The sequence below is a fragment of the Rhinopithecus bieti genome, unplaced genomic scaffold (genome assembly GCF_001698545.2).
Source record: "Rhinopithecus bieti isolate Rb0 unplaced genomic scaffold, ASM169854v2 scaffold_27010, whole genome shotgun sequence".
NCBI classification, from domain to species: domain Eukaryota; kingdom Metazoa; phylum Chordata; class Mammalia; order Primates; family Cercopithecidae; genus Rhinopithecus; species Rhinopithecus bieti.
The window spans coordinates 1033125-1051759 of NW_016812757.1; the positions used below are offsets into that span (position 1 = coordinate 1033125).

The window sequence follows — 18635 nt, forward strand, 5'->3', positions numbered from 1 at the left end:
TTTCTATCAGGTAGAGTTCATCAACTCCTTAATAGACACATTCCACTTTCCATCCCCACACAGGAAAGGTCACCTTCAGTACTGAACACCAGGTTCGGAATCTCCAGCAAAATGCTGAGGATTAGCTCATCCAAGTAACTCATTGCTCTCATGCCTTACAGCGAAGACTCTATAAATTATTAAAAAGAGCACTTTCCATTAAATAATAGTAAAATAAGCAGCTTGGCAGAAAAATTAGTGTAGATAAACAAATTAGTGCTTTTAATGAAAGAATTACAAGCTGGGCATAAAAGAAAATGGAAATACCTGTTTTCACTTTCCTCATTTATAGGAAAAGCACCATTTACACTAGGAATAGCATTCTTAATTTTATGTCAAATTAATCAACTCGCAATGCAGGTCTTAATCACTGTCAGATGCACGTTCTAAAAATTAAATGATTTTATCCTCAACTATATTGTTGTTTTTAGACACAACAGTATTGTGTCTGAACTTAGGCAAAGAGAGTTGAGAAATGTTATTATTTGCCTTTACTGCTGTACAATTGCAAATCCTAGCTGTCTTTAATTTTGCAAAACAAAAAAAATGATTTTCTTTAAACCTATCCTAATCTTATCAAACAAATGTTAGCGAACACATCATACAATGTTACTATGGGAGGAAATACGGCCATTACCGAAAATTAATAAATAAAACTGCTTAGTGCTGTGTTTAGTACTATTAAAATTCACTTCAAATTTGACCGAACGTCTTACATGATCTCTTAAAATGTTATTTTATTATGAATAACTAATCGTAGTTACTTTTCTCGCTGAAAATAGTTACTTTTCTAACTGGAAATGTGTTTCTCCCCTTTTCTCAGGCATATGAAAAGAACTATTAACATTTCCTTTCAGTTTAGAAGCATTTGATATTTTCCCAAATAAAATACATTAACATTTTTTCAATAATTCTGGGCGAATGTTTATAATATTTAGTTCCCAATTTTCATTGATTTTTGGATTCTTATAGTACAAGCTCCTATTTTGTATCATAAATGTGTGAATGGATCCTTCAGCCCTGTTTCTGGGGGTTTGAACCACCTTATTCATTAGAGTAAGCCAGAATGATTTAATGATGTTTTATGGTTTTTGCAGTTTCAGCAGCCTTATCTGCTGACCCTTCTGTAAACAGAAAGCCAACTTCAGCGTGTACACACAGTAGCATTAAGTCACTCAGCTTTTATTTTTTTCTTCCTTTAGCTCTTATTCTGTGCATTTTAACCAGCTTCACATGAATAATTGCAATTAAAACACACACACAGTAAACACCACGTTACAATGATTGCCCATACCCTGAAAGCTGAAGAGAAAGTCTTATGATGAAATTCAGAGGTAAGGGTCACAGACCTTGCGTCTTCCCATTGTTTGGATCAACTCCATTCTTTACGCCGTCTTTCAGTTTGCATGGCCAGAGAAGACATATGCCTCTCCCCAGGATGTACCTGTCCCTGAAACCAGAGAACTTGCCTGGAGCCATACCCATATCTGATCCAAGCACAAAGAGGCCAATATGGAAGCCTGCCTGTGTCAGGGACTGATGGGCATTTCACCTGTTAACGCCCAGGGGCCGTCCTGCATCTCTGGATTCATGTAGTATTTATTGTTAGTATTTGTCGTAGGTGCTCGCATTTCTCTTCTGCGATCTTCACACCATATGTACAATGAGAAACATACTCCCTGCAAGAAAAAGCTCCCCATGCAGTTTTAAATATAAGTCAGAAGTGAACTAGGGGGGGAAGGGATAGGAGGAGCTCCGGGAAGTGTTTTCCTGGGAGTCCAGAGACTAGAAGACACCAGCAGAGCAGAGGCTCTAACCCCTCCTTCAAATGAGAGCTGTCAAAACGAATGCAGTCTTGTCTTTGCCCCACAGAGCCCTGGGTTTTGCTTAATATGGTTCTCCTCCATCTGCCTGCTCAGTGTTAGCATAAAGGTGGTTGCATGTGACACTCCCAGGCTCATCTTGGTATATGTGCTCAGGAGATTTCTCTGGGGTCTAGAATGGGGAAGTCAAATTGCATAAAAGTAAAATCTCAAGGGTGTTTGGTCTTTAAATTGGTGAAGGGGATGTATCAACAATAAGCTCTAGAAATTTTCAAAATTTGTCTTGTGATACCAGAACAATGTACATTTACTCACATCCCAGCTACCTTTAAGGGCAGAACCTGTGTATGATTTTTGCTGCTATTAGATGTTCGATATATCACCTGCAACATTTTTCCCTCTCTAGTATCTTAACTATTGCAAATGCACAGCAGTAGCATCTTTCCTGTCGGGGTGACAAGGGAATTGGCTCATTAGCAGGGAATACAGGTTCGTCTTCAATAAAGGATCCCTTTCTCTCAACATCTTTATCAATTAAAGGGGAGCAGGGGAAATAAGGCAATGCTTCAGCTAGACTTCAGGTGTTCCTAATAACTGTGGCACTGAAGCATAAATACGAAATTGTAGAAGGAACTGATTCTAAAATACTCCCAGAAAAATCATAGAACGCCAAGTGGAATTGTACAGCATAGTGAAAGCAGGTGTTTGGCTGTCCCATCCCTGTTGCGTACACACTATTCACACAGGCATGTGTAGGTATTTATAAACACAGACACACAGTGTCTTAAGGCATTTGGATGTCACATTTTATAAATTTCAGCAGTGAGCATTCAATGCTGGGACTGGCTGGAAGGGAATGAAGTCAGGGCCAATGTCATCTTTGAATTCAGATGCCAGGTGCATCACAGCTGCCTGCGATGCAGTTCCTTGCTGCCCTCAGGCCCCTATGCAAAGGGAAGACCACCTGAAGATTGGGACGGGCCAGCCTTTTACTCTCGGCCTCATATGAATACTGATTTCCCCTGCTGCCTCTTGAAACTCCTGCATCAGGAATTACAACTGAGCAGCTCACTCAAAACCCAACTTTGAAATGCAGCGCCCTAACCAGGAAAAACTATCTTCCATTATCTTTGGTTTTCCTCAAAATTAAAATCAGTGCCAAAGCTTTACTTGAGCTCAAGTTCACCCCTACATTCAAAATAACAGCTTTCCTTTTCCCCTCGTGTGAATCACTGCAACACAAGCGCAGGCTCTTGTATGAATATTTCAGCAGCTAAAGTGTCGCTGGCAGCAAAACATGCAATTCATTAGCAGGAGACTGTGAGTCCCTCTTGCACCAGAGAAGGAAGGATGCATTTCATCTCAGTCCAAAAATAAAGGAAATACAATCTCTTACTCTGGAAAGTTGACTCGAATATTGAATATCATAGGATGTTGTGAATGTAAGTGGCTGTTATTTCCAAACGCGGGTTCTCTGTGATATGAGTCATTCTCCAACATAAATGAAAAAAAATTTCTTTAGAATAAAAGTAATTTAAGCAAATTTTCAATTATTGCTTAGTCTAAAAGAACCCTGCCATGTATCTAAAGCAATAATAGAATGACATAGTCCCCCAAATGCATGCTTGGAATTTCTGTTATAGAAAATGTATGTATGGTCTAGGCAGAATGCCCTAATTTTCTTAGTAATTAGAAGCAGAGACATCTAATTATTTGTCAGCCAGTGGATATAATTCCATTAGTCAGGGACAATATGGAGATAACAAGAAAAATATAGGTCTTTAAGACTTATCTTGTGAATTTAATTAATTTTGCCCTCCTAATTTGGTTTATGATGGATTTGTCTACTGAAAAAGTAAAAAAACAGGTTAGATATTTTTAAGTTCCCACACTTTCTATTTAAAGTGATGTGTTTCCAGAGTTAAATAATTTTTAAGAATTTAAGTGTAAGGATAATAAGATAAAACTTTTAAATATCAGATTCCTGCTATGTGCTAGATCCTGAATAATGCTTTCTCACATGTATTACTTCCTGAAACATTGACAACAGCAGAGATTTTATAGAGGTCTGTCTCCAACTGCAGGTTTATTAGGAAAATTACTTCTTATTCTTTCTGCAAATACATTATTGTGTCTCTCCTAGATACTACTTGGTAATATTGGGAACAACATTGAATAAGATGAATAGTTTCTTATTCTTGAACAAAAATTTCAGGAACTTCAGACAGTCTGTTAAAAATGCCTAATCCTTGTCAATTTATAGCCATAAAATACCAGAACTAGAAGGAACTTTGTGATCAATACAAAAGTATATCGTGTATGATGGTGTGGTTCAGCACATGCCTCACCAGATATATAAAAAAAAATACTCTTCAAGTAATAATTTAGTACTAGTATATGGAAAGAAAAACAGAGCAATGGACCAGCAGAAAGTTTGGACACAATCCCACATAAGTATTAGGATTTAGTAAGCATTTCAATCAGAAGGCAAAAATATTAGTTAAGAATTGATATTAGAAGAACATCTAAGCAACCTAAGAGAAAAGGTGATACTTTATTTTATTTTTTTTTTAAGACAGTTTCACTCTGTCACCCAGGCTGGAGTGCAGTGGTGAGATCTCAGCTCCCTGCAACCTCCACCTCCCAGGTTCAAGCAATTCTCCTGCCTCAGTCTCCTAAGTAGCTGGGATTACAGGCGCATGCCACCATGCCTGGCTAATTTTTGTGCTTTTACTAGAGACGGGATTGCACCGTGTTGGCCGGACTGATCTTGAACTCCTGACCTAAAGGTCTGAGACACCACAACCAGCCCAAGAAGAGGTTATAAATCTTAATTGCTATCTCACTGCTTATATAAAAACAAAAGGTAGCTAGATCAATTATTTTCACAGTAAAACATTAAAACTCTAAAAGCACTTCAGAAAAATAATGGATTTGTATATACTCTTATTGAAGAAAGTTCAAGTAAGACCAAAACAACCCATAAAATAATGATAAATTTGGCTATATAAAATTGTACCAACTAAAAACATTATGAAGGGAAAGCTTAATTTTCATAATGTGGAGAGAAAATGCGGAAGTAAGAGAAAAGATCTAAAGGTTCACAACTAAAAAAAAAAAAAAAAAAAGGTAAAGCACTGAAGTATGTATTTCATACAAATAAGGAAAAATAAATGTCTTATAAATACCTGGAAAGTTGTAAAACATCACTCATGCTTATGAAAATATAAATAAAAGTAAATAATTTTTCCACAGAAAATCAGAATTGGTAAGACATCACTTTCATATATTGTAGGTGGGTTTGTATTTGGTGTAGAGGCTTTGAAAAAAAAACAGTGTTAGGCCGGGCGCGGTGGCTCAAGCCTGTAGTTCCAGCTACTCGGGAGGCTGAGGCAGGAGAATGGCGTAAACCCGGGAGGCGGAGCTTGCAGTGAGCTGAGATCTGGCCACTGCACTCCAGTCTGGGCGACAGAGCGAGACTCCGCCTCAAAACAAAACAAAACAAAACAAAACAAAACAAACAAAAAAAAAACAGTGTTATCTATTAAAATAAAGTGCATATGCTTTTAAAGTTTGTCTTTTATTTTAAGGGTTTTAAAATCAATTTTAGAGTAGGAAGTAAATGCAAACCCTGCAAAATTCAGCAGAGATTAAAGTGACCTTCATCTTGTAGTTTTTGTTTTCTTCCAGCCTTATAGGTAATCTCTGCTCATATAAGCACATACACTTGAATTAGATCTTCTACACAAGTGAGAATATTCTTTTTGTAACTTGTCATGAAGATATTTCCATATCTGTTTCTTTTAATCTGTGTATTTTCTTGTTTGTTTATTTTAAAGGCTACATTAGTTTTAAATCTGTAGATAAATTAACCTCATCTAATTTAATGCATGGTTAAGTTGTTTCTAGTCTTTCTTATTACAAACTAACTCTATAGCATTTTGTAATGTGTTAGTATATTTGTAGGGTCAATTATTAGTCATAGAACTGGTGATCCAAAAATATGTATATTTTACTTTTGATAAATGTTGCTGAATCTATTTTGACTGTCATATGTGCACATACAATATTTGTACCAAAATGTCCACTGCAGGGTTATTGTGTTAAATCAAATGAATGCTATGAATAATTAACCAATACATTTTATAACATAAAAAATTATTGACAAAAACACAACTCACTTGAACTGACTCAAGAAGAAATAAAAATTCTAAGTCACCATTTCTTAAAAAAATAATTTGGATTTGTAATTTTTTTAAGTTTCCAAAAATAAAACTCCAGGTGCAATTTGCTTAATGTTTAGTGCTAACATAAATTTAAGAAAACATAATCTTTCTACTATAAATATTTATTCAGAAAGCAGAGGAAGAACAGATGCTTCCATTTTTTAGGACAACATAAAGATAACACCAAACCTGAGAAATCTATTATAAAAAATGAATAGTTATCATAAACATAGAAACAAAAATCATAATCTGAACTGTGTAATACAACATGAGCAAGGAGATTAAATTTGCATTAAGAGTTAAAAATCGTTGAGGCCAGGTGCTCTGGCTCACGCCTGTAATCCCAGCACTTTGGGAGGCCGAGGCGGGCAGATCACGAGGTCAGGAGTATGAGACCAGCCTGATGAATGTGGTGAAACCCCGTCTCTACTAAACATACAAAAATTAGCCTGGTGTGGTGGCATACACCTGTCATCTCAACTACTCAAGAGGCTGAGGCAGGAGAATCACTTAAATCCAGGAGGTAGAGGTTGCAGTGAGCCAAGGTTGTCGCACTGCACTGCACCCAAGCCTGGGTGACAGAGCAAGACTCCGTCTCAAAAGATTAAATAAATAAATAAACATTATTGCAATAATTCACTATGCTATCAAAGTCAAGAAAATGATAATTTCAACAGATGCAAAACAGCAATAACATTTGAAAACACTTAATACTTCTCAAAGATTAAAAACTTTCCAAAGGCCGGGGATAGAAAGATACTACTGTACTCTGATGAAGTGTATCTAGGGAAAGTACACATTTATTTGCAATGTACTAAATACTTTCCCATTAAGATGAAGAAGAAGCCTTCACTCTTTCTATTCAACTTGTCCTGTCTATTCCTGCCAGTATAGTAAGGCATGAGAAGAAACAAAAGGCATGAAGTTTGGAAAAGAGAAAGAAAAATTAGAGTTTTTCACAGACCACATGATATACAGGAAAACCTACTGCATTCATGAAGTGACTACTTGAAAAGCTATAGAATACAAAATCAATATAAAATATATTATACAGAATAGAAAATAAGATAACTTATATAAGCACTGAGGATACAAAATAGTTTATAAGAATAACTTTAATAAAAAATTATAATATCTTTATAAACTATAAAGCATTACTGAAAGATATTATAGAAGACCCATAAAATTATTCCACATTAATGGATTAGAACACTCAATTTTGTTAGAATGTCTACTTAAATTGAATACATAGATGTAATGCAATTCCCATAAAAATATAGTAGTCTTTTTCTGAAGAAAATAAATTAAATTGAGTTTAAAATGTACAGGGAAATGCAGAGAATAAAGAGGATTTATANACTACTTGAAAAGCTATAGAATACAAAATCAATATAAAAATATATTATACAGAATAGAAAAATAAGATAACTTATATAAGCACTGAGGATACAAAAATAGTTTATAAGAATAACTTTAATAAAAAATTATAATATCTTTATAAACTATAAAGCATTACTGAAAGATATTATAGAAGACCCATAAAATTATTCCACATTAATGGATTAGAACACTCAATTTTGTTAGAATGTCTACTTAAATTGAATACATAGATGTAATGCAATTCCCATAAAATATAGTAGTCTTTTCTGAAGAAAATAAATTAAATTGAGTTTAAAATGTACAGGGAAATGCAGAGAATAAAGAGGATTTATAATACTTGAAATGATCTTGAAAAATAACAAATTTGCAGGACAATCTTATTTCAGGAATTATTACATTGTAATTAAGTTTAGGAATTAAGACAGAGTAGACAACAATATAATAAACAAATATATAAAAATAAGTAATACCACCTAATAGAAAACATTTTTTAACGTTTTCTTATTGTGGTAAAACACACCTAACATAAAATCTACCATCATAACTGCTTTTAAGTATACAGTTTAGTGATATTAAGTACATTCGTATTACTCTGCAACCACCACCACCATCCATCCTCATGACTCTTTCCATCTCACAAAACTGAAACTGTTCCTATGAAGCAATAATTCCCAAATTTCCCTTTCTCCAGCTCCTGTTCCTTCCACCATTCTGCATTCACTATCCTCTAAAAACTTGATTATTCTAAGTACCTCATATAAGGGAAATAATAAAGTATGCTTCTTTATTTGATTGGTTTATTTCACTTAGCATAAAGTCTTCAAGTTGCATTCATATTGTAGAGTATGTTGCCATGTCCTTACTTTTAGGCTGGAATAATATTCCATTGCATGTATATACCACATTGTGCTTCTCCATTCATCTGTCAAGGGGCATTTGGGTTGCTCCCACCTCTTGGCTATGGTGAGTACTACTGCTATGAACATGGGTATGCAAATATCTCTTTGAGATCCTACTTTCTATTCTCTTGGATATAAACCCAGAAGGGGAATTGCTGCATCATGTGGTAATTCTATTTATAATTTTTTGAGGAACCAACTATTTTCCATAGTGGCTGCACCATTTTATATTCTCATCCACAGGGCCTAAGCGTTCCAATTTCTTCACTTCTTCAACAACACTTGTCATTTTCTGGGGGTTTGTTGTTGTTGTTAATAGTAGCCATGCTAATAAGTGTGAGATGGTATCTGCTAGTTTTGATTTTTATTTCCTAATATTTAGTGATGTTGGGCATCTTTTCATGTGCCATTTATGTAACTTCTTTGGAGAAATATCCAAGTCCTTTGCCCAATTTTACTTGGATTGTTTTGTTGTTAATTTCAGGAATGCTCTGTATATTCTGGATATTAGTCCCTTATCAGATGTACAATTTGTAAATGTTTTCTCCAATTTTTGTTCACTTGCCTTTTTACTTTGTGAATAGGGTTTTGATAACGGCTCTTTAAATTATTTTTCATTAAGTCCTATTTGTTTCCTTGTTGTCACTGCTGTCTCTGCATTTGCTGTCATATCAAAAAATGTCAGATCTAATGTCATGAAGCTTTTTCTGTATGTATTCTTCTGAGAGCTTTATAGTTTTGGTCTTTATTGTTTGTAATTTATGTCTTTGATCCATTTTGAGTTAATTGTTATATATGGCTTTTGAACGTGGATACACAGCACAGGTTTTGGAAGAGACTGTCCTTTCTGCATTGAATAGTCTTTTCCCCTTGTCAAGAATCATTTGACCATGAATGCAAGTGTGTATTTCTGTGCTCTCTATTCTATTCCATTGGTCTATGTGCCTGTCTTTTTTTTTTTTTTTTTTTTTTTTTTTTGAGATGGAGTCTTGCTCTGTCGCCCAGGCTGGAGTGCAGTGGCCAGATCTCAGCTCACTGCAAGCTCTGCCTCCCGGGTTTACGCCATTCTCCTGCCTCAGCCTCCTGAGTAGCTGGGACTACAGGCGCCCACCTCATCGCCCGGCTAGTTTTTTTTTTTTGTATTTTTTGGTAGAGATGGGGTTTCACCGTATTAGCCAGGATGGTCTCGATCTCCTGACCTCGTGATCCGCCCGTCTCGGCCTCCCAAAGTGCTGGGATTACAGGCTTGAGCCACCGAGCCCGGCTATGTGTCTGTCTTTATGCCAGCACCATACTGTTTTGATTACTGTAGCTTTGTAGAAATTTTGAAATCAGAAAATGAGTCCTCTAGCATTGCTTTTCTTTTTCAAGATTTAGGATTCCTTGAGAGTCCCTATAAATTTTAGAAATTTTTTTTATATTTCTTCAAGAAATATTAGTGGGATTTTGGTAAGGGTTGCACTGGGTAGTATTGACATCTTAACCTGAAGTCTTCCAAACATGAACAGGGGATGTCTTTCTATTTATTTGTGTCTTCTTTAATATTTTTGGCAGTGTTTTGTAGTTTTTATTGTGTAGGTCTTTCATCTTCTTGGCTAAGTTAGTTACTAAGTATTTTATTTAATTGGTATTATCACAAATACCATGGTTTTCTTAATTTCCTTTCTGTATTGTTTATTGTTAGTGTATTAAAATGGCATTGATTTTTGTGTGTTGAATTTCTATCTTACTACTTTGCTGAATTCACTTATTGGTTGCAGGATTTCTTTTTGTTTGCACAACCTTTAGCATATTTTACAAAAGATTATACTATTTAAAAACAGATAATTTTACCTCCTTTTTTTGAATCTGTATGACCTGTATTTCTTCTTACTTAATTGCTCTGGCTAAGACTTCCAGTTCTATGTTAAATAGAAATGGTGAGAATGGGCTTTTTTGCCTTGTCTTTCAACATTGGGTATGATGCTCAATGTGGGCTTTTAATGTATGACTTTTACTATGTTGAGGTAGTTTTGTTCTATTCCTGCTTCACTGAATGTTCTTATTATAAGAGTATGTTGAATTTTGTTATATGCTTTTTCTGCATCTATAGAGATGATCATGTTTGTCTTTTCCTTGTTATTCCATTAATGTGATGCATTACATAGATTGGTTTTCGCATTTCTGGCTTTCCAGGAATAGATTCCACTTGGTTATGCTGTATAATCATTTTAATATTCTGCTGAATGTGGCATACTAGTATTTTGATGAGAATTCTGGGATTAGCGTTCATAAGCAATATTTGTTTCTAATTTGTTTTTTTTTTTCTTTTGGTTTTGGCTTTTTAAATGTCATTTTCTGGCTTTGGTATCAGAGTAATGCTGGTCTCATAGGATGAGTTAGGGAGTGTCCCCCTTCACTTTAATTTCTAGAAAAGTTAGAGAAGGATTGGCAAAACTTCTTCTTTAAATATTTGGTAGAATTAACCAGTCGATCCAACAATTCCAGGGCTATTCTTTATTGGGAGATTTTTGGTTACTTAATTCAATCTCCGTATTAGTTATATTTCTATTCAGATTTTATGTTTCTTTGTAATTTAGTCTTGGTTGGTTTTCATGTTCCTAGGAAATTGTCCATTTGTCTAGGTTAACCAAATTGTTAGTGTGTAATTGTTTATAGTGCTCTCTTACACTGCTTTTTCTTTCTGAAGAATTAGTAGTAATGCCCCCACTTTCATTTCTGATTTTAACAATGTGACCCTTTTTTTTCTTTTTTTCTTAACAAGTCTAGCAAAATATTTGTCAATTTTATTGATCTTTTTGGAAACCAGTGTTTGGTTTCATTTATTTTCCCTATTGTCTTTTTTATTCTTTCATTTATTTATTTCTACTATGATGTTTATTATGTCCATCCTTCTGCTAGCACTGAGTATAGTTAGTTCTTAGTTTCTGAGTTCCTTAATTTGTGAAGTTATGTTGTAGATTTGAGAGCTTCCTCCTTTTTTTAACGTAAGCATTTTGAACTATGAATTTTCTCCTTTACTACTGCTTTTGCTGTGTGTCATAAGCTTTGGTATGTTGTGTAAAATTATTTTCACCTATTTCTAAGTATTTTCTAATTTCTTTGCAATTTTTTTGATCCATTGGTTACTTAGGAATGTGTTAATTTCCAAACATTAATGAAATTTCCATCTTCCTTATTACTAATGTCTAACGTCCCCACATTGTACTCACAGTGGATACTTTGTATGATATCTATCTTTTAAAATATATTCAGAGTTAGCTTGTGACCTAACATATAGTCTATCATTGAAAATGTTCCATGTACACTTGAGAATAATATATATTCTGTTGGTGTTGGGTAGAATGTTCTGTAAATGTCTTGAAGATCTCACTGCTTTATTGTGTTGCTCTAGACCTCTGTTTCCTTACTTATTTCATGTCAGGTTGTTCTCTGTTGAACATTACTATTCATTATTAAAAACCTCCAACTACCGTTGTAGATCCATATACTCTTCCCTTATTCAATATTAAAAGCCTCCAACTACCATTATAGTCCTATATACTCTTCCCCTCAAAGTAATGTTTTGCTTCATGTATTTTGATGGTCTGTTATTAGTTATTAGTTTTATTAAGTGTGTACATGTATTTAGTTTTTAGTTTTTGTTTGTTTGTTTGTTTTGGAGAGAGAGGGGTCTCATTCTGTCACCCAGGCTGAAGTGCAGTGACAGGATTATAGCTCACCACAGCCTTGAACTTCCTGGGCTCAAGCGGTCCTCCTGACTCAGCCTCCCAAGTAGCTGGGACTACAGGCATGCACCACCATGCCTGGCTAATTTAAATGTTTGTAACTGTTACATCTTGCTGTATTGAAACTTTTGTTAACATATAATATTCTTCTGTATCTCTTTAATCTTTTCTGATTTTGAGTCTATTTTGTCTGATACTAGAATAATCACTTTGCTCATTTTGGTTAATATTTGTATGAAATATCTTTTCCATCCTTACATGTCTTTAACCTGCTCTATCCTTGGGTATAATCCAGGTCTCTTGCAGACAGCATATAATTCGATCACATTTTCGTTTGGCAATTGTCTGAAGGTGCACAGTAGTGCCTGGCACCCCCTGTCCTGGGCAGGCAGTGGCTGCAGCAGCATCAGCTTGAGCTTGGCCCAGGGGCAGAGTGCAGTCCAGCATTAAACTCTCAAAATGATGCCAGATAGGGGTCTGCAACCAGAGAGGGTTGTGTATCTGTTCTTCTATATCTGTCTTTAGATTGGAAATTTTAATCTATTTACATTTAAAACAATTACTAATAGGAAAGACTTTCTTCTGTCATTTTGCTTTATTTTTCTATATGCCTTGTGTATTTTTGGTCCCTCATTTTCTACATTACCATCTCCTTTTATGTTAAGTTGGTTTTTTTGTACTTAAATATTTTAATTATCGTTTTTTCTCCTTTTTGCATATGCTATAGCTATTTTGATTCATTTTGTATGTGAATTATGCTATACAAATACATACACATAAAACTTTATGTATATATAATTTCTGAATGTTGAAATATTAATCTTACTTCAAGTTTTGTTGTTGTTGTTGAAGTATGCTGGGGGTATAATTCTTAATGTTTTAAAGTTGTTTTACTATAATAGAATTCCACTGTAGAGTTTTGGAAAATATAGAAACATACAATTAAATAAATAATATTACTAAAACATACTAATTCTTACCATGTCACTTACAATTTTATACACTTTTTATATAAATATACTTAATTCTCACAACACTCAGTGACATAATAGCTATTTTTTTTGTCTCCACTTACTTAAAGATGAGAAAACTAAAACACAGGATGGCCAATGACTTGTCCATCTAGTCTCTGACCCATCACATTCTTGTGGGTGCCAGGGACAGCCTGAATATGGATTCTGTTTTCTACTCAGCCACCACTAAATATCTGTGCTTTAAAGAAATGAATAAAATAAATCACCTCTAGTTTTCTCATACTAACAAAATCATTTGTAACTTTCTGCTAGGACAAAATGAGAACCATTTAAATATTTATCAGTGAATACTTTGTTAAATAATTTTATTAATGAAACCTATAAATCTATATATCAAGATAGTTTTATTAATGAAACCTTCAAATCCATGAAATCATGTGAAGATGAATCACATTGATATGTATTTTTTAGACATACTGTAAAGTTATAGTAAGTGAAAAAAATTGCAGAAGAGCTTAGAGTGAGAGTAAGGAAAAGGCTGCCCACCTGCCAAATTCAACCTGAAGCCCACTTTGCTATGACTCTCAATCTAAGAAGGACTTTTCCACTTTTAAAACCTTGTTTAAAAAAGAATTGAAACGAAAATGTGACAGGGACTTACTATGACCACCAAAGCCTAAAATAATTGCTAACTTTAGAGGAAAAGTTTGTTGACTTGTAGTTTCATGTGTTGAATTAACTTCCACTTGCATTTAAGCAAAAGAAGGCATGTATGTGCATGCACATACACACAGAGAGACACCCATTAATTCAACAATCTGAAGTTTAGATAGAGTACAGTCAGGACCGTTTTCCCATTCACCAACTGTAACCACAGCTGGTCAAGGCTTCTTCTTCCTTGGGTAGAGCCGATGGTTTTTCAGTGTTAAAACATCCCATCCTGGGTAGCTCTTTCCATCCTTCGGGTTCACAAATAAAAATCCCATCCTGGGTAGCTCTTTCCATCCTTCGGGTTCACAAATAACTTTTTATACTAAGGGGTACATATGGGAAGGGGCCATCATCTGCTCATTTTCTTCCACCCTCTCAGTCCAATAATAAAACAAAAAAAACCTCTTTGTACATATACTCTTTGATCCTTCCCTTTGTGAGTCTAGTCCTCTGGAGCTGGGATTTGGATATGACTTAAGAGAGATGACAAAAATTATTCCTCATAACCAAGTAATATGACCCAGTGATTGCCCTAATGAACCTCCACATGCTATCTTTGCAGAAACCACACATAGAAGTACTTGGCCTGCCTCTGACTGCCCTTGCTGCAGCTGGCCTCCTTGGAAACACTGATTTTACATAAATGGTACCTGTGGTTTGGGGGAGGGGAAGGTGTTCAGTTTCAACCCTGCTCTTTTTGTCACCAAGGACCCCTTCCTTGTCACCAAGGACTCCTTGAAGAGGAGTCACACTCTTTTGATTCCTGCCTAGGAACCCAACCCCACCCCAATCCCTGAGGTAGCCCAAGGTTTCTCTCACTTGGTTTTTCCTCCGTGATCCATGCATTTTAGTGAAAAATAGAAACAAGGGTGGGCGCATCGACATTCCAATGCAATGTAGGATCAAAGACCAGAGAAAGTAGACACTGAAGGGTGGGGATGGAGATGGTCTGGAAGACTGAAAGGTAACTTCTGCCTAATAAATGCTAGAAGAAAAGTTTGTTGGAAAATACGTAAATATGTTGGAAAATGCAAAGAAAATCTCATGATTTTGACTGTAAATGTTGATTAAATATTTTTAAATAACCTTAAACTTATTAGAAATGAATCTTTTTGAAAAAAACATCTTTGCCTCATTTGAAACTGTATTCAGCACTAAGATGTTGGTCACAAGTAGAGCGATTAGGTGTCTTGATATGCCTGGGTTAGTCCCAGTTGAAACACGGTACGCCAGTATCTTCCAGTATCTTACCGACTTTAGAATTTAATATTCAGAAAAATTTTAAAAATTGTTTTCTGGCTACATATATATGGTCACCTAATTCTAGGCAAAATAAAGACATGATATCCCTACAACATTTTGATAAAGTCAGGATGAGAGCTAGGTAGGAAGTTTTGGCAATGAAAAATTCACAAGATGAGTTCTGAAACTAATCTGAGTTGGAGATAGTGCACAGAAACGGAGATTTTTTTTAGTAGAAAATATTACAAGACTAGAGTCAATGTGAACAGTGGAAACTCAAGCATGAGAATATACATATCCTGTTGTGATAAATTACTGAGGCATTTTCTTCTAGACGAGTGGAGTTGAAAATAAATCATGAAAGAAATATGGATGCCTATAGGAGGGATGTTTTCCATTTCAATGTGGTGACTACTTGTATCAAAATCATCTGATGTGTTTGCGTATAATGAGTGAGTCCAAGAGCAGAGTCATTAAATCAGAATCATCTTTAAGTGAATAGACCCAGAAATCTACAGTTTTAACAAGCTACCTAAGTGACTCTTCTGGGCAGTGAATATTGACATCTGCTATGCCATAGGCATGCTTTAAAATTTTAGAGAGGGTAGAAATATCAAATAGCTATTATGATCAGAACTTTCTGAAATTGCTCAAAGTTCTATATTGGGTAAAAAAAATATTTGAACAGGGGATCGAGTTTCCAAGGAGGGAGAGGAATAAATTTTAATAACTCATCTTTTTAGTACCATTATCAAGAACTTCAAAACATGCCGAAAATTAAGTGTTCTGAGTCAATTTATTGATGTTAATATATATTTTGAAAACATAAATCTATTTATTTTATCAATTAGTTAGTATCTTTCTTCCAATATTAAATAATAGAACTCTCAAAGTAGTTTTTTTGTCTATAACATGCTTATCTTTTAACATGCCTACAAAGAAGAAAAAACACCAACATTTTTTTCTCCCTACCAGCATTGATCACCAGAGATTTTAGGGAAAGATAAAAACTGCTAAATATAGTCTCATATTTTCTCTAATATCTATTCATATTTTCAGAGAAAGAAAACACTGTATATTTTATAACAATACAAATATAGCTTTTCAAATCTCAAATATGATACGATGGGCATCTATTACAAATGTGTGATAGTGTAGTCAAGATAAGCCTCTGGAAAATTTAAGATCTAAGAATAATTATATTTAAAGACATATGTCTAGGTTTCTCAAAGAGTTAAACAGCAATTTCACCTCTGGATATATACCCCAAAGAATTGAAAGCAGTTATTTAAACAGATATTTGCCTCACTGTTTGTAACAACATTATTCATAACAACCAAAACATGGAAACAACCCAAATATCTATCGATGGATAAAAGGATAAACAAAATGTGGTATACACATGCAATGTAATATTACATAGCCTTAGAAAAGAAGGCCAATCTGATACATGCCTCAATATACATGAACCTTCAAGATACTATGCTAAGTGAAATTAGGTAGAGAGAAAAGGGCAAATACTTTATCATTCCACTTTTAGGAGATACCTAGAGTGTCAGATTCGTGGAGGCAGAAAGTAGAATGGTGGCTGTCAGGATCTAGGAAGAGGTGAGAGTGGGAATCATTTTTTAAAGGGTACAGAGTTTCAGCTGGGAAAAATAAAAAAAGCTTGGGGATGGATGGTGAGGGTGACTGCATAACAATGTGAATGTACTTTATTCCAATAAACTGTACACATAAAAATGATTAAAACAGTAAATGTTATGTACATTTTACCACGATAAAAATAATATTATTCTCCCCAAAATATATCTCAATATCAGTGATATGTTTACAAATCTCTTTCAACATGTTATTGAGACTGTCTTGCTCCTCAGGACTGTGAAAACCCGTCTCAGCCTCCAATTGTCCGCACTGAAGAAGTCCTCATTACTCCCCTTGCCCCAGAGCTCAGCAATCTCCCCTGAAGAGTAGCTGCTGGTGGAGCGTGTGTCTCTAGGACTCATCCTTTCCCTTGTTGATGTAAATGTGTGACCTCATCTCTTCTTCAACATCTTTTATCTCACCAAAAAAAAAAAAACAACAACTTTTATTTTAGGTTCATGGGTACGCCTGTAGGTTTGTTATACAGGTGAACTCTGTCACGGGGGTTTGATATACAGATTATTTTGTCACCCAGGCACTAAGCCTCATACCCAATCCTTCATCCAGAGTCTTTCTAAGTGTGGGAGATCTTTCTTATGATTTTCAGAAGGGAATTGCAGTACACAAAGGTGAAAGAGGACAGGAAGTTACATCAGAGCATTTAAATCAAACAACCAATTGTGTGTTAGGCACTCTGATTCTTTCTGGCCCTTTCTGGCCACATCACTGACATAGATTCCTCTCTTTTAGACCCTGCCCACATGCAGATGGGCCTCCTTTCTTCCTCTCACATTCTCGCTCTTCTCCTCTTCCCTTTCAGGACAAAACTCAACAAATTGTTCTTCTTGCCTCTGCGTCTAATCTTTTCTGCCAGCATCCCTACCTGTCAGGGCCTCCACACACAGCAGCTCTAAGTGGACTCACCAAGGTGTGTAATCAACCAGAAAGGTGTTAATGTCATCACATTTTCTATACAAATTTATATATCAATTATTATTAGTGTCACAGGGGACACAAACTCTCATATAAAAACGATAATGTAAAAATTATTATTATTGGCTTTTGAATATGGAAGAACATATTTAGATGTAGGTACGTTTTTTCTTTAAATATTTTCAATATTTCTATCAGAAAAATTAATCCACACTGCTAAAACTTGACTGTGGAAAATTTAAAAGTTTTTGATTTCTACCTGTTTCTTTCTTGTATGGAACTTTACCTCACCCTACAATATACTCTAAAGATTTGCAGCCTCGCTTGTCAAATTGTGTGGGGCTTAGGAGTTCCCTGAGGAAAAGTAATGATGTCTCTTCTAAGGTTGCCAGAACAAAATTCCACAAACTGAGTGGTTCAAAACAACATCAGTGTATCCTTTCCCAGTTCTGGATGCCAGAAGTCCAACATCAAGGTGTGGCCAGGGCCATGCTCCCTCCAAAGCCCCTGAGGGAAGATTTTTCCTACCTCTTAGGTTCGTGGAGCCTTGGGTGTTCCTTGTCTCTTGGCAGCATCACTCCAATCAATCCCAGTCTCTGTCTTCACACGGCCTTCTTCTTTGTGTGTCTCTGTGTATATCTGTGTCTTTTCTCTTCTTACAAAGACATTGGTCACCATAGTTTAAGGACCCACCCTACTCCATTATGATGTCATCTTAACTAGTTATATTTCCAATGGCCTTATGTCTAAAGAAGGTCACATTCTGAGTTACTGGGAGTTAGAACATATCTTTTTTGGGGGACACAATTCAAGCCATAACAGTATCCATAGCTAGGCTTCTGATATAAAGACATGCCCAGAAGACTAGGGTGCCAGACCAGGGAAAAAAGGCAAGGCTGGAAGAAGAGGCCAACCCTGTGAATCATGCTCTAAGACAGTCCCTGTGCTTGAGGAGAGTGTGGGCTATGTCTGCTCATTCAGAGAAATAGGTACCCACATTCATTTTAAGCTGCATATTCTGCGAGGAGTAGAAATC

General features: G+C 35.4%; 1 long non-coding RNA gene across 3 annotated transcripts in view; it reads right to left on the reverse strand.

The window, feature by feature from the left end:
- The window catches only part of LOC108545146 (uncharacterized), a 68264-nt gene extending 50015 nt beyond the window's left edge, over positions 1-18249 (reverse strand). For all 3 annotated transcript variants that reach the window (XR_001890057.1, XR_001890056.1, XR_001890058.1), the window contains exon 1: positions 18128-18249. This is a non-coding gene — a long non-coding RNA (uncharacterized LOC108545146). The remainder of the gene's footprint in view (positions 1-18127) is intronic.
- Between the last annotated feature and the right edge of the window lie 386 nt (positions 18250-18635).